The following is a 22,080-nucleotide window of genomic DNA, read 5'->3' on the forward strand; positions in this document are numbered from 1 at the left end:
CGACAAGTTCTTTTTTTGCACAGGGAGATTAAGCGGGTTGCCCAGAATCACAGGATGTTGTACCGACGCCGAGGTTCGAACCTGGCTCCTCAGTTCTAATGTAAGCACCTCTGTCAAGCTCTCCGAAATCACTCGGCGCGATTTCCCCGACAGCGCAACCTCAAAGGACACTTCCATATCTTCCATTATATGGCAGCGCGAGCCCACAGATTTGTTCGCTAAATTAGTAACATTAGCACACTTTGCGTACCCGCCACAGCTCATCCGGTCCTACTAACCAGGAGCTTCTCAATGCTCACCACAACATTACATGATCGTCCCGCGCTGACGTAATTATTTATATGCGCTGGTGTATTGGAGGAGCCGTGTACCACACACAGCGCATGCGCTCTCGCTTCTCACCCGCCCGCACACCGGAAAAGTCGCTGCCTCCATTTTGTTTGGTTCCTGGGCTGCGGCCGTCCGTCTTGACACATTTCCGGGTTCAGTGGAAAAGTCAGCCGGACTGAAGGCGGTGGAAACTGTGAGGCCTCTGACTGCTGGGAGTACGCCACAGCTGACAAGGTCCCCACACGGCCTGAGAGCCCATGGTGCGGCTCCAGGGAGCGGGTCCGGGAGGGGTAAGTGAGTTTAGCAGGAAGGGTACCAATCTTGGGTGAAGTGGTACAGGAGGCGTGGCTAGTATACAAAGGTATGTGATGAAGATCTGAGGGTTCTGAGAAGGTAGAGTAGATCAGAGATCGTTTCAGAATGATCGCTAAGGGTGAGGGTTATCTAGGGTTAGAGAGAGAGGTAAAAGAGGTGTTTGAGAGAAAGAAACGGACACCGGGATGAAGTGTTCTCGAATTATGCATAAAGGCGTTATAAAAGGGACTAGGAGTGACGAGAACAGTGAATGGAAAGATGCATGCTAGTATGCGTGGTGAGGGAATGGACCACGAGAATCCGATGAGTGACTGAAATAAAATCTAACGGGTGAGCTGGCGCTGAAGTGTTTCTGTATGTGTTGGGAGGGGGTGTGGTTATCTAACTGTGGCCCTGATTTAACAAAAGTGATGATTATTATGGGTGTTCATCGGTCAGTAAGCAGTTAGACTAGATTGTAGCTGAAAGATTGCCACGGGAAGTATGCAGAGTCACCCACTTCCATGGTAGGTCAGGGTGTGACTTGCAGAGAGTTTAAGCATGTAGTTATAAGTATGTCTTGAGCTGTAGTGAATTGGTCATGTATGCTTTGGTCCTAGACGGTCGATTATTACACTGGTCTTCTTAGTAATACTAGGAAGGGTCGTTTTCTGTATTTTGCCAACACTGAATGTATAAAATTGTATTTGGACGTTTTGCCTGCTCGGTGTGCCAGGAATGGCAGTGACTAGTCATTTGCATGTACTCCTATTACGGAACAGTATTTGTTAATAAGGTATCTTGTACTTGGAGAAAGGAAGGCTCCTTGTCACTCGTCTGTGATGTCAAGGACGGTACGCTTCGCTGAGGTGTCCTAAAGGTTGGCATATTATTTAGTGATTTGATGCCTTGGATGAAAATAATTTGAATGCCCTTTCGATTTGATGAGGCCCAGTGATTAGTTGTCATAAATGCGGAGTACGGTGCTGGTCATCAAAGGATTTATAGCTGCTTTCTGGCAAGGGACCGAGTGGAAATGTGGCAAGCAGTAACTCCTGGGTATGAGGAACTAAATGGCATGACGAGCTGGTAGAGCTTGTCGCAAATCTAATTTTCATTTGAGGTGCTCGTATCTTAAAACATTTCTGGTTCCTCATGCATACCATGGATACATTATTATTTGATGTCTCTTAACGTGATACTATACAATGAAGTTATAATAAGCTAAATCGTTTGTATGTATAGTGGGAAATACGATTAAAAGGATGAATGCTTAGTGTTATACAAAACATACACGGAGCAGAAATACTGTAAGTTTCCACAGAAGCATAACTACCTGAAATATTGGCCTCTTCCCTGCTACACAATTCTTGGTTTATGAAGGAAATACACAAAAAATCGATGTGCATTTTATGTCAATTAACAATTGTCTTATTTCGGTTTAATGAGAGGCTGATTCACGGGTTGCTTTTCGGCATAAGAACAACAAGACAATAGTTTATTTGTTGCATGGGTAGTGATGGTTACTTGATCACCATGGCCGTTGTGCAAATAGGAAGTTGCCTTGAGTATTTGATATTTATTATAAGAGAGTGGTATCTGTTCATTAAAGTCCCATTAGTCATCAGAGGCTCCGTGCATATGTGGTTGTCACTGACAGTCTCATTGTAATAGGGTAGTTCCCAGAACTGACTGTATTGTTAGCATTGGATGATGGTTTTTGTCTCTATGCCCTTGTGTATAGTACGTTGCTACATGCTTCACAATATACAGTGTGAACATTTGGCTGTCTTATTAAGGAGATGGCGAGGCCTGTTCTTTGGTGGATGTTGATGTTGTCTTGCTTTTCCTTCCCTAAGCACTTTGATTAAATCCTGAAGTGGAATGCATCGCGTTACCTATATTTATAATAATTACTTTATTTGATTTGTTCCTTGGATTGTCATGATAAGTAAAGGTATCGGTGATTTCTTCGTCATATTGTAAAGTGTTTTGATTTGTAATATACATTGCTGGCCATGGCTTTGCCTTTTGAGAGTGGTATGAAGAAGAGCGAAAGCTCTTCGACATTTTTCATAATTGCCCAGCACCCCTGAAAGAAGTGGTAAAGTTTGCTCTTTTTGTTCAGGATTTTTAAAGACTCTCAGTGTATAATGGTGAGCAGCATATTCAAACATGTGATGCAAGATACATTAATGTGCATTATCTTGCATTTGCTTCACTTATAGTGGAAGTGCCTAGCTTGCGCCTCTTGCATGGAAAGGCATGTCTCTTGTCCCTCTGCCATCATTGGGTTTAAGATATTATGTTGCTTCGGTTCTCAGATTGACTTGTTGACTCTGCTTGTTAATAGGGATGCCTTACTGACTGTTGAGGAGTTTGCACTATGTGGTGCCTTGCATGTCCCACAAACTGTAGCTCGTGCTTTTGCCATTCGTTTTATTGTTCACTTTCTTGGTATTTTTAAGTTTTATTGTGGGTTTGGTATCCCCTTTTGTTATGAGCAGTGATGCATACTTTGGCCCTCAGTTCGACCATTACAGTACCTATGGAATTGGGAAGCTGCATTTTCTGTGATGGGTGAAAAAAAATGAGGCTAGGTTAGAATATGGTATTGTGTTTTGTAATAAAGTCGTTGAGGCTTACTTTGCTTTTGACTAATGCTGACCCTTGTTGACCTCCATTCTTCGGTAATTCCATCATTAGATATATGTCAATAACACTTACTTTCACGGTGAGGTGAAAGTAAAGTTGTATCCTTTTAGACTTGTCAACAATCATGAGACATGAAACATTTGCAGATTCTACTGAGAAACATTAATCCCACATCCCACAACACAAATCCCAAATGCATATTGTAACATCATTAATTTGGCTGTGTAGGGTACATGCAGAATCCGAACCATCAACCATGACTGCTTTAGCACTAGATTTGAATTATAAAAATGAAATAAGTTGACAAGTCTTTTGTAGAAGTCACTTCAAAGCATGCATAACTGTTGGGAATGTATGTAAAATAGCGTATACCTTGGTGCATATATTCTTCAGAGTGGGTCATTCGGTCTGATTCAATTAAGAATTTGTTAAATACTTTTAAAGAATCCGTCTTTCCCCTTACGTTACACTAAATGTTGCAGACAATTGTTATAAGTGGTAGTTCTTAAAGGAATCAGTCAAACAAAAATACATTGTGAAAGAAATGGGAGACAGGCTTGGACTTGTCTGCATTTACTGGTATATAGTTTTATAAAATTCTGCTAAATACAGTGCAGTGGTCATACGATATTTATGGTTTAATTTTGGTGATAATTTGCATCTATACTAGTGAAGAGAGTTTGCTTGAGTTGGGGGAAAACATTGTTTCCTTTTGAAAACATAGTTGATTGAATGAATGTTCATGAATGCATTATTCCACCTTGTCAATATTTTGACCCAAGCCAAGAAAAATATGAGACCACTGGAGCCTAGTGATACCATCACTTTAGGCTCTATGTAAATTTAGTTAATAGAATGCAAACTGTTCTATTAGTATCCCAATCATTCTTGTGCCCAGACAGTAAAACTGTTAGTGACTGCCCGCAGTAATACTTCCTCAGCTGAACAGCACTAATTATGTATAATGCTGTTTTAAATACTTGGCATACCTAAGTCAGTATAGTTATTTTTTCTGTGCTGTGCATGTTTGAGACAGACCAGATCCCATCTGCTCTTTTACTAAGTCACAAGCAGCCTCTTTTTAGTCATTTATAAAACATCCCATAGTTTGATTGTGGTTGGTGACTGAGCCAAGATGGAAGCTGTTGCCAGATATCACAAATCTTTTCCCAAGTTCTTCATTTCGATTACATTTTGAAATTAATTTTGGCTAATTGTAACTTTCTAGATTGCTTTGGAGTTAATTTCAGTTCAGAGACCTTTATTTCGGATCAGTGGCCATAAAAGCACATAGTAAAACATAAATAGATCGCAATAGTTAAATACTACAAAAACAGTGCTAAAACGTTGAAAGAACAGCCTTTAATAAACCATCATATACATCATAAAAAAAACCAATTTGCCCGTATTCAGTATTATCAGACTGCTTCTGGATAGCTAAGAGTCAGGCTAAAATTAATGGTGCCAAATATAGTTATTGTATCTCACATATCAAGACAACAACACTGGTTGATACTCATGAGAAGCACATATCTTTGCCCTAGCTCGCCACATGGCCAACAGATAACGATTAAGTGTAAAAATCAGTGGCTTGCTCAGGTATATTTTTTAACATCCTAAGAGCAACTTTATAATCTCAAATGCCCATATAGCGGCAGTATCCAGCACCACTTACTATTCTTATAAGCCGGACAAAAAAACAATACATGTTCTAGAGTTTCTTTGTGGGTGCCACAAGCCGGGCACCACCAATCATCCGCTCTGTGGGTTTTGGATCATTTTACAGGAAATTAATGTAGAGGTGGAGTCCCGTAGCGAAATAGCAGAAATAAACACCTAGCTAAAGGGGGCTCAGTCTCATCCAGAAAGCCTTCTCTGTTGTAGGAGTCTTTGAATGTAAGAAAAGCTTTGGTCAGAGTACCTCAGCTTGCTTGGAAGTTTGTCAGAGAATCTTTATGCTGCCAGTAGTCTGATTTAATTTTGGACTTCGATGTCAGCCTTGCCTCTCCCAGTGTTTTCTACAAAGTTGCCAACCTGATCTCCCCCAGGGTGACTTTCACTTACGTAATCCTGGCTATATTACGGGAACCCACAAAACTGAGGATTTCTTCTAGGACATCATGGGCACTGGGGTAGCCCAGATGCCCCTCCTATAGAGGATTGGCCATAAACCCATCTCGTCTGATAAGGCATTCACCCCAAGATCTAGTCTAAGGGGAAGTAGAGGAGTGCTGATGGGGAGGTTGACCAGTAGACACATACATCGATTTTCCACTAAATCTAAAGCAGAAGCATTCAGAAATGACCCCACAGCTCTACTCCGTAGGTGGCTGTCCTCAAGGCTTCATGTTGATATATATGCAGGGCCGGGTGAGCGGGTTGAAACTGTGAACCATGTGTCAGCTTGATTATTCCTCCTACAACTTACTCAAGTTTTAACCTACGTTGCATCATATGTGCCTGCCACCCCAGATGTTCACTTAATGTAATGCCCAGATAAGAGAAGAAATGCACTCTTTCCAGGGGGAACCCTGCTAACGTCTGGGTTCCCCTGGTCAGATGTCCCAGGTTCAATATCATATACTTGGTTTTGCCCACGTTAATATCTAAACCCCGTTCTGTGCAAAATTTCTCAGAGTTCGAGGAGTTTTTGGAGGCTCATAGAGGACTTAGAGAGGAGGATGCTGTTGGTGAACATGAGGATGCCTGTCTTCATGTTTGACAACTTGGGAGCGTCATTAACATTCAGGTCTATAAAATTAATAAGGCCATTAACTGAAAGTGAGAACAATGTGGGAGCAAGTACACACCCCTGCATTACCACTCTACTTACAGGGAGTGGCACTGTTTAACTCACCCGCCTGGCCACACCTAACCTGTGCATAGTTGTTATTGTGCAGCCTCATGATGATATCTCGTAAATAACTGGGAACCCCTAGCTCTTGCAGGACCCACCAGAGATGCGGCCTGGGTACTAAATCAAAAGCGGAACATAGGTTCACAAATACGACATACAGGTGACACCCCATACCCTCCTCAAATTGCCACTTTCCAGTATAACATCAGGAGTCGGAATTCCTGGTCAGTCGTGCTTGTGGCTTTCCTAAAGCCTATCTGTAATGGGGTCATAATGTCATTTTCTACTATCCATTCCTGTGTTCATTTCAATAGATCTAGATCCTTCTTTACTACCCGAGAACACCAGGTTCCAAAAGTCATGGTGGTCCTTTTTCTTAGAAGCAACTTGAATGCTCTTCCACCTTCTTGGCTTCCAGTGCTTTTTGACAGTGGCGAGAACCTTTTTGTTGTCATCCCTTGCTGCCTGGATGAGGGCCCTATCTTGTGTTTTTATGGCTGCCACCAAATTTATCTTGGCGCCTCTGCGAAGTTTGCTGTACAACGTCTGTGGGCACTTCCTCTCTACCACTTGCATGGCCTCAACAAAGAAGAGGTCTCTCAATTTCTCAAACAACCCCTTATGAATCTTCGAGATTAACCTTAAATGTTCTCCAGGGGCCCCTGTGAGGGACGCGACTTCCTCCATACTATCTGCCACTAAGCCATAAATCTTGCCAATAGTCTCCTGTGAGTTTTCGATATTACTCGATTTAACCCTACGTCTTTTGCTAGTGACTCTCAATCTTCTATCTAGTGACTCTCATGTTGTGAGATAGGCCCTTGATGTTTGAGAGCCAAAGCACTGTGGTCACTGTCTTAACGTGGATTGACTATCGTGTCCTCCAGATGTGGCCATAATTTAAGGACCAGCAAAATGAAATCAATTAAACTAGTGGAGTTGATGCAGTTAAAAGTGTGCAACCCTGCCCTATCGGAGTTGGCTCTATCGTTGCATGCTCGTAACCCTTGATTTAGGGTGAGTGAATTAATTTTACCTGTTGTAGGCTTCCATTTCTTGATTAGGGGGGGGTCTCGAGAGCTGGGACTAACCATAGGTCGTCCTCATTTGTCGAGAGTGACATAGCCTTTGTGCTCAGCTGTTCAAATTGACGGTTGAAGTCACCCCCTAGAATTTTCTTGGTGCTGGTTGGCAATGCAGCTAGGTGAGCGTTACGATATTCTAAAACAGCTGGTTCCTTGTTGCATCCTACTGACCTACAGTAAACATCAACAAGATAAAAGATTCACCCTGGGGAGCTGCTAAACAGACACATAATAGGTCTGGGGAATCCACCTGGATCTCTTTTAACACAACTAACACTGTCGTCCTTACCCAGATGGTGAGTCCCCCTTAGGGCCTTCCCTTTCGTTGAGAAGTCAACATAGCTTACCTGGTAGCGGGTTGAAGGGACCAAATCTCTTGGAATAGACAAACGGCAAACTAATCAATAAATTTGCAGCATTCTGTGCAATCTTGTTTGAGGCCAAGCCTGCCATATTCCATGAGATTAGCTTAATCTGGGGTTTATGGATTGTGGCAGCGACCCTGCACTCTGCGCAGATCATTTGGCTTTGAGTAGTTGGATTCATAGCGCTTGCAGTGTCTGTGCTGTGAGTTAAAATGTCAGCGGCAAGTTTATAATGACGCAGTCCTGTCACGGTCCATCCTCCCTGGTCCAATCCATGCCACTCTTCTGGTGTACAGGGCATCCTTTGATTGAGTGAGGGGAAAGCCTTGGAACTGTACTAGCAGGGTTTTATTATGAAGCTCATCATATGTTTCACTTTGGCCGTCCCGCAGATGGGGGACCCCGGTTACGACTCCTACATATGGACATATGCCAGGGGGAGGTTTATTACTAGTAGTTTGGAATTCCATCTGGGGATAGATTGTCCAGGGTTGCTGAACTGAAATGGTTTACCAGCAGTATGCTGTTCCCTCCTGCCACCTCGGCTCTCTGGACCTGAAGGGGAATTGGAATTGTTGCAATCTAAGCCACCCTGTCCCTTCCCCCCCCTGTTTTGTCTTGGCAACCAATGTGCATGTTTTAGGGTGCTCCGTTTTCCTAGATCCTTGCAGGGCTCAAGGCTCCCTGTCCATGATTGAGTTGGTAGTGCCAGACGGAGTCTGAGCCTTTCTTCTGTCTGCCAGTTCCTTCTCTATGGCTTTTAGGCAGGCTCATATTGGTGTTAACTGCTCTACTAAAAGCCCCCTCACCTTACTTAGGTAATCATCCATAAGCTGCCTGAAGCATTCAGGCATTGTCCTTTCACTAAACATAGTGGATGGAATGTCAAGCTACTCTTCCCTAAGGTATGTTCAACAGGAAACCGGTGGAGAAAGAACAACTTTATTTCTGCAACTGTGGACTGTCTGTTTTTCTTGACTCTCACTTTGGATTGGCCTGCATAGGTCATGTGTGGCTCACTAACACTCATGGAATCAGTTTCTCTCACTCCAGGGAAGAGACATGATCACAACAGTTCAGGCTCTGGTTTTGGCGGGGAAAAGTGTATCTTGGTCCGACCTCAGCTCGACAGTGCTCTCTGGCTGTAATGACAGCTGCCGCTCAGTGAGAACAGTCTCTGTGCTGATGACCACAATAGCTCTATGCAGCATTCTGTTAATGGAAATTGTCTTGGCCGGGGGCGTGCAAGTTGATTGAGTATCCATTGTCATTGCTTTCCTCTTACCCATTTTATCTGCTGCTTGTCAGGTGTACTGTTCTGCAATTCAATCCCATCCCAGTTTCCCAGTCCCCCCTCCAGAAAAATATATACAATTGACCAATTGCACACAAAAATAAGGTAGGTAGAGCAGGACTACAAAATAACGAGGCCGCATGGCTGCTCAACTACATCAAGCAATCCCCCACAGCGGTGCTGTTGCTGCTTCTGTTTTTAAACACTAATCAGGATGTTAACGATTTGTGGTTGCTGGTTATTCCAAGTTATCCGTGGTCCGATTTGCAGGAATAGAAACCCTGGTTAACTCGGGTCCAATATTTAGAATCCAGCGGAAGGAGCCACCTCTTAAAAAGAATCTGACCTTAATTGTTTACACCAGTAGTCCCTCCCTATCAACCATCACCGGCTTTATGAAATGCAGTGGTGAAGTGATGGTGAAGCTGGCGGTTGTCGAGCAACCTACAACGTGGCAGGGATTTTACACAAGAAGGTCCTGATGTAGACCAACTATAGTTCGAACGAGTAAAGGCTAATGTCGGTATGGAGACAAGGACAGGGGCTACCTCATGGAGCCCAAAGGATGTAGTCCACCAGCCGATGAGGTACACACAAGTTGCCCAAGGACACTGACCAAAGAAACAGACCAGCACAGCACAGTATGGCATGATGTACAAGGGCAGCAGCCTCCGCTTCCACACCAGGGACTTGATGACCACCTAACAAAACTAAAAAGTTTGAGCTTAGACCTGCAGTTCACAACTGGAGCTACACAGCTAAAGAATTACACAACTGCACAGCGCGCTCCTCAGGCTTTGCCTCACAGGGTGTTTGAATCAGTTACCTCCTCCCCAGAAAGTGACAAAAGCTGCTACATCCACCCACAGGCGTAAGCCAAGGAACCAATAGGACGAGGACTGTAGGACTGGGAGACGCTCTGCCATTTTCAGCTGTGAGGAATCCCTTTCACTGAGCCAATTGAACTCAGCTCAAAGCAGTGTCTGTGAGAAAAATTTTAAGTACATGTGTGTGAAAGTTACCTTAAGACCGAGTTTAGGGTTTGCATGGCTGCAACATTAATACACGAAGACAGTCTATGTTTGAAAGATTCTCAATAGCTCATGTGTCTCCATCCAGTCGCTCGTGAGCTACCAGTAGCCCAGAGACACCTTCGTGGTAGCTCATAGCCTTGAATTTATTTTCACCGGGTCTCATTTTCCATATAAAGTTAAGGAAAGGCTATGTTTATTTTACATTATGATCATCAGGCTGCAGATAGCAGGGCCTGGTAATGAACCAGTGCTCAGTCAGATTTATGACCAAGGCTGGGGCACAGAGATGAATAAGTGAAGAACTAAAGTAGTTAACTCATAAAAGTCCTTGGCAACTCAATATTAAAGAATGAAATCAAAAAGGTGTTTCTGAATGCTTTTAAATAGGAGAAAGTTAAAATGAAAAGTTACCTTAATGATTGTTAACTCGTCATTTTAGTTTTCTGCCATTTCCGTGTTTTGCATTAACACACAGCAGGCCTCTTGCTCCCAGTGGCTAGTAAACACCGTGCTATATGTATCACTGATTTTTTTTTTTTTTTTTTTTTTTTTTTTTTTTTTTTTAATGGAAGCAATTTAAAGTGCTGAAAAACATTTTGCAGCTCTTTAAATTTCTTCCATTAAAAAAAAAAATAGTTGTATGTTTGTCTTATACATGTAAATGTGCCCCATATAGTGAATGGTATATCCTATAGCACAAGTACATACAACACAGGCACTCAGTCACCCATACACATATCCTATTCATAAGCACACATGTTAATACATCCCCCAAAAGACCACATCCTCAGTGACACACGTTGGCGCTGTGATAGTGGTTTTAGTCAAAGTATTTTTTTCAAACCACAGTGTCTGGGTCTGTGGTCATTAGCCTTCAAGTCAATGAAGCTAGGCATTGGGGTGTCTGGTAACAGTACGCAAGCTGTTTTACCTTCAGTAGCTTACAATGATTTTCACTGATCAGAAGTAATTTTTTGTACAGAAATGGTTTGAGACCTCTGCTAAACGCTAAATAAGCAATGTAGCACTATGACTTGTCTAACTCACTTTTACTTGGACGGGCCGAATTTATGTGCATAGATGCTGACAGATGGCACTGGCAAGAAATAACTAGTAGGCACTGATGTGCGAATGCAAGAGCATTGCATGCTTCATAGTAGTAACTTGGCTGTCGAGGGCTGCCAATCTGAAACATAGGGGCTGATTATAAACACGGCTGGTAAACCCCGCCGTGTTTATGCTGGCGGTCTTTTCATAGACCGCCAGCCCCCTTGAGACCCCGCCGGCCAAATTACAAACATTCTGCTGGGCCGGGACATTGCCGACGGCTGCACATGGAAATGTCGTCAATGCCTCAGTGCGGCGGGTGCAGCAGCACCCGTCGTGCAGATCCCAGCCCGTAAATCGGGCAGTGACCTGCGAGACGGGGCAGTGCAGGGGCCCCCAGGGGGACCCTGGAGCACCCCTTCTGCCAGCCTTTTCCTGGTGGGTGAACCCGCCAGGGAAAGACTGGGGGAAACTAGGATCATTATCCAGAGGGTGGCATTGCAAGCAGTGTCGCCCTGTCGGATAATGATATCTGCCATGGTCAGGCTGCCTGTCGGCTGTAGCCTGGCACTGGTGGAGGGCTGCCACAGGCTCCCTGTGTACATTATGTGGCAGTTCAGACCGCCATGCCGGTGGCGGTATTTGCTGCCAGTTCGGGTTCATTATGAGCCCCATAGTCTTGTCTTCATGCAGCTTCATTGTTAATAAAATGTAAAGTGCATTCTGCCTCTAAACAAATTGTCTTTGGTTGCAAAAAAAAAATGAAATTCGCACAGAGAGCTACTTCTGTAGAAGCAAATCCATTTAGTGCATGCCATGCGCTTGCATATTCTTTGTTCTTGCCATTCTCCGGCTCATGATCATTTAGTGTAGTTATTACGTGTTACAGTCAGTAAAGCAAAGTCTTTCCTTCTACATTGTAGAAATTGTGATTTTTATCATATGAATTGGATATCCTTGCTAAAATCTCTTGGAGATTAGAAAGCTGTGAAAACACTTTGTATCCAGCAAGCTTCTCCAGCTTGACATATGTTTGCACCTAGCATGCTAGCGTTGCAGTCACACCAGCCTAATCCATTTGAGATATCGGCTGCCTCTCTTGGACTGAATATTGGCCCCCCGCCTGGCCTTTGGCAGTGTCTCCCCCTGACAGAATTGTTTCTATATCCGTCGTGGGAATGGTTTGAATTTTATGGAGTCATCTTTTGAAGTTGTTTTCAACTGCATTTGTTTTCTTTCCTTTCAGGATGTGAGTGCATTTCAGAAAATGCTACAGTTGCAGAAAGATTATCTTTCTGTCACCAAACTGATACTACTTCAATGATATTAAAAGTAATACAAGTCAAGGGCAGACTATCCATTGTACAGTACTGTAGAAAACATGCATATCACAGCATCATTATAACGCAAAAAAGATACTCATTCATATTTGCGACATTTTAGCCAGGAAACCATGCAACCCTACAGTTATCCATGCATTACTTGGCTGCCAGCAGCCTTTTATTATGAGATTTCAAAATACAATCGAGACTTGAGTCAAAGGTATGAAGACTTAATCAACAATATTTGCAACTATTTTTGCTTCACGTTTTGGTGTAAGCCTCTCCTCGAGAATTGTTACTTTAAAACTAGATTAACCTGCGTTATACTGGCCCGTGCAAAAGAAAGAGGTGCGCATCACTGCTGTGCTCTTTTAGTGATGGCTGCCTTTTAGCGAGAAAAGACTCGTATAAAGTGAAACCGCCTTTGATTAATTCATTGCTCTAATCATTTGTTGTAAGTTATTGCGGCTGAAAATTGGGTGTTGCCACTTCCTCCTTCCTGATTTTGTGGCGAAATCCTTTTACGTCGCTGTTTGATATGATTAGGTTGTCCTGGGGAGGTTCAGCTATTCTCCTGTTCACTAGAGAGCTTGTGGTGAGAGCTTTGGTCGCTAGGTTCTAGACAGTGTATTTATTCTTCGTATTATTGTTTTACTCTTAGCAATGTGTTATTTGCATTTCAAGTTTTTGTGCCATTAAATGTTCAATATTACCTCTAGAGGGACAATGTTGTACAGCTGTGACAATAAACGCATGTGTTTCTCGTTCATACCAGTTTATCTTTCAATTAACTTAATATTAAGACAAGTAGCATTGCCTGCTTTGTGAAAAAACACTAGTTTCTCATCTGCTAAATCCCTCTTATTGTTAAGTGCCACGTTTGTGGGAGTCTTTGAGTTCTGCCGTTTTGGGGCGCGTTTTGACATTGGTCTTTTGAATTTCACCTTACGTTTTTACCTCTGCTAAAATACGGCTCATATAAAACTAATGAATTCCAGACCAGGCTTGACAACATGCAGTCTATTACAAAAGTACCGTGAAGACAAGTAGAACTACTTTCCCTATGCAATGAGTGTTACTTGTGGGAGACAGAGTTTGTGAAGGAAGAGGGGTGTATCATGAGAATAAACTCTTAGTGAAGTTGCCGGTTTCTCTGCGATGAATGGATGAAAGCTAACAGCAGATGGGGTGAGTGAAGTGAGGCAAGCAACGAAAAGGCCTTAAGCATGGCCTGGCTTGTGTCCATATGCAGAGGGAGGTATTTCTCCATTCTTGGGACAGCAGTGCAGCAAGGTGTCATTATGGTTTGTTTAAATGCTTTGTGCTCCTCTGACATTGTGGGAGTGTACTCTGGTGAGGAAGTACACGCACAGGTTTTTTTATCGTGATTCATGTGGCTCACACAAATCTCTCCCCCCCTCGAAGTGTAATAGCTGGGGAAGTTCTGTGATGAGTAATGACATGCCAAATGGTATTTCCTGTAGGCGATTTCTATGATACGTTGGAAGGTGAGTCTGCTTTAAATGCTGCTTCTTTTTTAGGTTGAGCATAGCAGTCCTCTAACATCATTGGTAAGTGCTTTACCTTTGTCCCTCCTTGGGGTGGTTTGGTTACGCCTTGGACATCGACACTGTGCCATGGCTATTGCACTTTTGCCGATACGTTTGACTGAGAGCAAACTTCTTTTTCCTTTAGTGTGCTCTGCGTTGATGCCGTGGCGCTTTTGAATCGGTTCGCTTATGTGAAACTGTATTACTTTTCATTTTCAGTTTATGTGGCAAGAACTGTTCGGTTAGGAATTTACAATGCTAATAGCTCTTACTCGAGCAAATGTGAGACCCATTGCACTGCAAATGCTTGTTTTTATGTTTTGTTGGCCAAGAACAAACAAAGCCCGCGTATGGAGGTGGTGCAGTGAAGCACTGCAAAACTGTGGATGACTGCAGCATCACTGCGATACCAAGGCTTAAATCTAAAGTAGAGACACCAGCAAACATTGTAACAAAATCTTGAATTAAAGTCCTGAGCTCTAGTTTCCTCTAGGGGTGGATGTTGAATGCTAGGTGATCTAATTTTTTGAATTATGATGTTGATGGCTTTGAGCCTGTTGCAGTGGTCAGAACAACATGTCTTACACAAGAGGTCCTAGTGTGCCTGAGACTGGAGAGGGCATGTTATTGGTGGAACTGGTGAACCTATGACAACTGGAGCACTTGAGTAAGGCAGTGATGGTGCAAAGAAACCGGTTGTTGCATTGGAGGACCCTTACTAGCCTCACTGCATTACAGCGTTCATGGGATCTCCAGTCACTCAAGAAGTAGTGGATGGCGGATGGATGTGAGGTGGGGGCACGGGCTGGATTCCAGCTGAGCGTGAATGCCAAGTTGTCACTCTAGTAATATTGGGGTACTGACTTTGAGAATCCCTGTAATTGCCCCTTCATGAGGCAGATGTTGAGTACCGTTCAATATGCCTTTTGAGTGTTATTGGACTGTGTGTGTTATTTAAGGTAACAGGCATTATTTCTGCCCCTTCACCCCACAATTGGAGAAGGGGTTTTGAGCAGAATAGTATTTTGTGATGTGCAAAAATGGATTTGAGGTGATATTCGGTCTCCAATTGGGAATCTCCTAAACCAGTGGTGTTTGCTTGTTGTGGTGCTAAGTTGAGGAGTATTATAGTTCATTATGCTTTTTATTTATTCATTTTTTTTTTAAGATGTGGTGTTAGCCAAGGCCGTTTGATTTTACTAAATTTGGATGCATACAGCACTTGCAAATAGAGACCTTCTTGCAGCCTTCTTCATTGGTTTGTTATATGTCATTAACATTTTTGTTTCGCCTACTGAAGCATATAGCATGGAGCAATGAATGAGTCATCCCACTGCAGCCATTGGCTATCTTCACTTGGAGTGACTGAATGGTGCCTTTTTATTAGGAGTTCATCCACATACAAAGTAGAGTCCTTAAGTGCCAGGGACTATAAAGGCTGTATAAAGTGTGTTTTGAAACCGAAAAATATTTTTACTTGTAGCAAAATGTTTATGTTAAGTTGACAGTGACCAGGCAGCTTTTCCAACAATAAAGTTTTCGAAAATATTGACAAAACAAGCATTGCTACAGCCAAACTGCGGGCTGCCAACTCCAAGCCTGTTGACTTTGACAATGCCTATTTTATCTGTCTGCTGGCCCATTTGGATGATTGGGGAAGTGAACTGTACGATTTCTCAAATAGTTAAATCTTGGTTATTAAATTGATGCTTCCTGTGACCAACTACACTGTACCCCATGCTGCTTAAGCCTCTTGTTGCTGTGGTTAATAAACGGTGCTTCATTTTGAGTTGGGTATGTGAAGGCTTGTGTTTGAGTTGCAGAGCTGTCACACACAAAGTTTATGGAGGGTGTAGAAATCATTGATCGTCTTCAGCTTGAAAAATGCATTTTTGTCTGGTTCGTATCCATAGCATTGCAGCAATTTGCCACATTGTTGTCTGTATTATGAGCTTTGCCTGGGTATGGAGAAAAAGCTGCTATTGCTGTCATTCTAATTGCTGTTTGCCTGAATTGTGCGTGCGGTGTGGGATGGGATTGAGTTTTTAGTTGACGTGCTAATTTCTTCATATTTCTGTTTTAAGACTCAGATGTTTATTTATATTTTTCATTTCTCCTCCAGCTGGGAATATTTTTCCTGGCTAGTTTGGTCCTTGGTTCATATTGCTAATAAAACATTGTAGCCTGTGTTGTAGTAAACCTTTCTCCCCATGCTGGGTCTCTTCTTTCATCTCGATAGATAGAGCTATTTCTGCTTGTTGATTGGGATTGTCTGTTTAAGTTCTACTTTTATGTCGGTTGTGCAAGCCATTATTTTATTTTCTAATTGAAATTCTTGCTTTTAATTCGCTCATTTGCCAAGCAAACAATTGATCAAGTTTATTTCATTTGCACATAGAAACCATAACACCAGTATTCAATAATGGTATACGATTTGTTAATATAGGGTAATATTGATGATAATAAGCTAGAGCCGATTGTAGAAGAGCTAGCTCTTGAATGTGTTTCTTTTCTTATGCACAGTGTTGTCAGCAGAAAAGTTTGCCACTGCCTATCAAACGGTTGGGTTATTTACCAACACCAGGAAGCAAACTACAGAATGGCAGCTTTTGAAACTGATTTCCTCAAATGTGGGTATGAGGAGAGTGTCCTCCGACACTGCTTATAGCTGCTGCATATTCTCCATCTTTCATCATTGGGGAGGTTGAACCACATAATTTCTTACTGGGTTCCTACAGCCTGAACATTATCTCCCAGTGTTCAAGAGAGTGTGAGTGAACAGACATAAGATATGGTGATCTTTGAGAACGAGATTGGTGCTGATGAGTAGACGTTCTGAGCTCTTTGGCCTTCCTGCAAGGCTTCACCTGGCACCGCAGAAAACCCTATGGGTGTGCTGAGCACAGGGTGACCTTTGCTGCCCCATCTGGTTGCTCGCTCTCCTGCGCCCTCCACTTCATGGCTAGGAGTGCATTGTGCTACTTACCTGCTGATAAGTGCCGCTGCCTTTACCTTTGTCGTTGTGTACTTTGTGCTACATCAGAGGCTGCAGTTCTGTTAGAGGGACATGTGCAGTGCAATGCCTGTGCTTTTCCTTTATTTGTGAGATTTCTGCACTGATGCTACATGTGTTTGCCTGGACTATGCATGCAAGACAGGCTTGCACTGATTAAGTGAATGCGGTACCTGCATTGTATGTTTTACTTAAGTGTGAGAAGACTTGCACTGTAGAATATCAATATGATTAGCATTGTCAATGCTTGTTTTTTTCATTATTCTCAACCCTCTACTGATCCAGCCACCCAGATGTTTTTTCCATCATCTGGACCCCACTCCCATTGGGGTACCTTGACATAAAGCCTGAATTTACAGTCCCTGTATGGCAGCGTTCTTCAAACTGGGGGGCGGGCCCCCCTAGGGGGGCCTCAAGGGAACCCAGAGGGGGGCGCAAGACTCTAGCTAAAAGAAGCATTATACGGATAACAGGCCTTTTGTTTTAAGCAAACGCATGTTATTGCGTTTTTAAAAAGGTAACAATACTTAACTGCAATATTTAAATAGGTCTAGACATTTTTAAACATTGCTATCTTTGTGAAATAATTGTGGAAAATTCTGAGGAGGGCCCAGTGATTTTTATTTTTCAACTGGGAGGGGGGGTGGGGGGGGGAATTAAAAAGTTTGGAGGCCCCTGCTGTGTGGTGTCTTATGTGGTTTACAAGTATGGTAAGAAATTAGTTTCAATTTGAATATAATAAAAGTCTCTGACAATTTAAGTGTGCACTTGTTATCTCTTCAGTATTCTTCATGTGTCTTCATAGATTTGAGCTTTGGCTATTCACTACTTTTCAGTTTGTTTTATGCTCTCTATTTGTACGTAAGTGCATTCATTCACCTGCACCCTTTTTCGTGGGCCACATCTCACCCGAGTTCTAGTAACCTGGTTCTGTTGTTTTTCTATCTTTTCTCTATCCACACTGTCACCTGTCTCAAAATCTCCTAACAATTTTACAACTTTCAATTTAACTACAAAATTATGGTTATTCCTGGGTATTCTTTGGTCACCATTACATGACCTCGTCACATCGGCCAAAGCAAAGTACATACCAACAGCATCAAGACACCAACAAAAGCAGAATGCTGGTCAAGACAATTAAGCTCTTTATCAGGCCCCTATCTGACATACCTATACCTCACTCCAAAGAAAAGTGCAGTGCCGTCAATCTCTTCTTTATGGAAAAAATGCAGATCTGACAGCACAGAGATGACACCAACGCTACTTTATCTCGTATACCCACATCTTTCTGTAGAATCTCACAATCATCTTGCTGATATACCCAACTCCCTCAAAGGCCCTTATTATAAAAAATGATGTCTTACCATCAACCTTCATCAAACCTCTTACCCCCTCACCATTGTCAATGTGTTCCACACTCAAGGCATCTTCCCAGATGCTGTGAAGACAGGCCAGTTCCTCACACTCCTAAAGACAGAAAGATTTATTCATTTGCCCTTGTAGCAGAAAGTGTTGGCGTTGTGTCATCTTCCCTCATCTCTGGAAGACTGGCTGTCAAGCAGACACCAGTCCTGGTTGTAAAGCAGCTCTTCAAGTACTCTGTCACACTCCCTTCCCTGGTCAAGAAAAATTAGGACTGGCAGAAAATCGGGTAGTTTGGATCCCACTTGTCCTCAGAACTAGTTTGTGTTCTCTTTCAAATGTCGTTTTCAGACAGCTTTTTAGACCTAGCCTCACAGAATGTAGCAGTGGGGATCGCTAAAAGTAGGAGCATCCACAACATAGACACAATGAAATGTGAGTTCCCTGGACATGGATGTCATCACCTGTCCTGAAGCAGTTATTCGAGACTGAGAAAAGGGCAGGCCGTGTCTAGAAACTTCTCAAGTTGAACAACAGTAACTGCAGCCCCATCCTTCACTCCTAACCATCTGCCAAATAATGCTGCTCAGGAATGCTAATCTGCTGTCTTTTGCCTGGGCCAGCTTTACTTACAATCCCTTAAACTCTGCACTCCCTTTCATGTTTCGTAAGGGATGCCAGTCGCCAACCTCTTCACTTCAGTTTCTGGGTCTCTTGCTGCAACATTGCAAGCAGTACACATACGCTTTTGGTGTGAGGAAGGTCTGGTTTTAGTGATGATGTTAATCAAATCAGTGTAGGGAACAATTTAAAGTTTTAGAATTCAGCTTCTGAATAAAGTATGTTCTTGGAATCTGCAGCATTTCAGCTGACTATCACTTATGCCTGTGCCGGAGGATTGACAAAATTAGTTATTTGATGATGAATGTGTAATTAAAGCACCTGTGTTTCTTTTCTCTGCATGGGTGCACAGGATCAAGGCTGTGGAGAATGACAAGGCATTTACTAAAAACTTAACAAATAAATCTGTACAGTATGGCCAGATGAGATAAATCTTGTGACTGAATCATGAACTGGTTTACAAGCTATCATGGCTGCATGACATTTTGTATCAAAGAAGCTGGTTAGTGGTCCCAGAAGGGATACATCAGCCTATTTTAACAATGGCTCATGAAGGTCAGCCTGACATGAGCAGCACGGATTTGATGAGAATGGATTTTTGGTGGCCAGGTTAGATTGCTGTGTTATGTGAGATGTATGTGTGAAACAACACATCTCAAAATACAGTGAAATATCTAAGCATCCTATTTGATATACCCGACGGCCCTTGGAATAAAAACTCTCTAGACATTACGGGCCAGTTTGTTCTTGGTGCCTTTCCTCAATATACCATTAGAGTAGTACATCAGTTTGTCATACAGGCGAATGCTGTTGGTGACCAAATATCTCAAGAAGCTCTTTGTAAATCAACAGTTTCCCCAAACACAAGGTCACAGACGATGGTGTCCAGCTGGCTTATGTTGAAATGGGAAGATTTTTAAAGTATCATGCGGTTAGGTTAACACCTTGTGGAATCGGTGAACGTTCACCATTTAAGAAAGTGAGAGGTAGAAAGGCTTGTGTTGATTCTAAACAGTATTCAATGGAGACATGTTGTGTTGGTAAGCTTGAGTGCGGTAGAGCAGTGGGGAGGAATAAATGTTTTAAGCTCCAAAACTAAACCAAGATTAGACTGGTGAAAACCTGCAAAGGATTTTCTCAATTTTCTGGTTTGCTGAAACTTATGAATGTTTGTAGACACATCATAGAATTGTCACATTGAAATATTTGGAACAAGAGGGTTGTCGTGCCAGTCAGTGTGAGTAAATGGGCAAAGTCAGAGGTTTCAAGAATGCAGTATAATGTGAAGACTGGAAAAGATAAGATTCCTTGGTTGGAAAAGGGATAAACTGGTATGTTGAGTGTGGGGATTGCTTTTACTGTTCAGTGGAAATGCACTTCCAAGTACTGATTGCGCTGGATGTAAATTGTTATTATGTTTTGTTTATCTGCATTTTTGATCTGAATTAAAAAAAATATATATTTAGAAAATTGCCATTAAGTCCTTAGGTGATACATTTTTAGATATCTTGTATTAGTAAGTTGGGGCTCGTGGAATTTTAGAATGGAATATGTATTGGAGTTTTGTTTAGAAAGTACTTTGTCATGTATTCAACTCTTGTTAGTTGCCAGCTTTCTTTACTATGCATGTCCAACGCATCTTTTGTGTTGTTACTACTGTCTTTATAAGCTCCAGTGCATGCTGAGTTAGCATTTCATATTTGTTAATTATTACTAAACTCCAAGGATGTAAAAGTATGTAAAATATCTACTTGTCCGAGGGATGGGATGTTTTAGTAACCTACTTATCCTGTAAAAAGAAAACAACTTTTCCTCTTTAGAGCCATGCAGTTAGATGATAAATTACAGCAGTGTTTTTATGTCCGAGCTCTGATGATGGCCTCTCACATTATGTCAGGGCTCATGGTAGGGGTTGGATTCTAGCTGGCTCTGATTATGACACATTTCCACAACTGCATATGCAGCAGCTAGAAGTAGGTAGGGAGCAGTAGTTTATAGTTTAGAATACCCTGTACGTCTGTGCACATTCTCAAACTAACATGGTTGAGAGTATTCACCAGCTCTGTTCCAATTGATACCCAACACTCAAAAGTTGGAGATTTACTCCTGGCATGGGCAAGAATAAACTTTTTTCCAGGGTGGTGAAAAGGGAGTGTAGGTAACGTGAATTTGCAGTCACTCAGCAGATGTTTACTGGAGCAGTTATGCACATTTTTCCTCGCTGGATAAATGCAAATGTTTGTAGCAGGTGCATAAAACGTTAAACTTTACTAGGGCAGAAACTTGTGACCTGCAAGTTACACCTAGATCTTCACAAACAAAGCACTGAATCCTTGTTGATTCTAACGTGAGAGGATAAATTAAGCATCGTGCTCTGCATCTGGCACATTAGCACACTAAGGTATTATGTGATAATTCAGACCTATGGCCACCAAATTACATACTCTCTTCTTCAACAATCCACGCCTGGACAACGAGGCAAGATGATCATTTAGAGAAAGTCACTCCCTTTAGTACACTAATGCTCCCCCCCACCATCAGCCATGCCCAGCAGAGTATTTGTGCACACCTTGTAGCTGCGGATAAGGGGTCCAGTCTGCATCCCCCTGAGGCAGAATGCCCATTAATTAATCCACTGGTTAGTGGTCCCGTCCTGGCTTAGTGAATTAGTGATTAAAAAACAGGAATGGGTTTGGGTAAACGAATGCCAGGCAGACATTACTTTTTATGTATTATTTCTCTTGTGTATAATAGGCTGCTCCTCCCTCTTATGCCTTTCCTCCATTAACCCATCCCGTTCCCCCATGTTCTCCTGTCCCTTGTAGTAAACTCCCCAGTCTGCCTTTTGATCTATTGCCTAATGCTTGGTTGGCTTTCTTTCCTCCCTGGGGATAAGAGAATGGGAAGTAAACCATAGACTTTCTTGGGCTCAGGTATGGGGATCAGTCTGATGTGAAGGCAGGCCAGCTCACCACCCCATTCTATGTGTCCAGTGGGCTTTCTGCCCCCAACGGGTGCGCATATTTGTTGGGGGTGGGTTAAACACTACTAGACAGTAGGGATTGGTGTCCATAAAAGGAATGAGGTGGGCCACCAGTCCTTTTGTAGCATTAGACCTCAACCTGAGTACGAGGTAGTTTTTCAGCTTCTGCCTCCTCTTCTCGTCCCCTCCCTGGGGAAGTTGAATTATCCCCTTTCTGCAAACCATATGTCAAAACGATGCCTTAAGCAATCCCAGTTTACTCTCACTT

The 22,080-nt window shown here is 42.6% G+C and overlaps 1 protein-coding gene across 1 annotated transcript in view; it reads left to right on the plus strand.

Moving 5' to 3' along the window:
- Window positions 1-442: 442 nt before the first annotated feature.
- The window catches only part of WIPF2 (WAS/WASL interacting protein family member 2), a 198,470-nt gene continuing 176,832 nt past the window's right edge, over window positions 443-22,080 (plus strand). Inside the window, exon 1 of the mRNA XM_069237580.1 lies at window positions 443-620. The gene's annotated coding sequence lies outside the window, so the exon portion shown is untranslated. The remainder of the gene's footprint in view (window positions 621-22,080) is intronic.

Source organism: Pleurodeles waltl, chromosome 6 (assembly GCF_031143425.1).
Source record: "Pleurodeles waltl isolate 20211129_DDA chromosome 6, aPleWal1.hap1.20221129, whole genome shotgun sequence".
In the NCBI taxonomy this organism is placed as follows: domain Eukaryota; kingdom Metazoa; phylum Chordata; class Amphibia; order Caudata; family Salamandridae; genus Pleurodeles; species Pleurodeles waltl.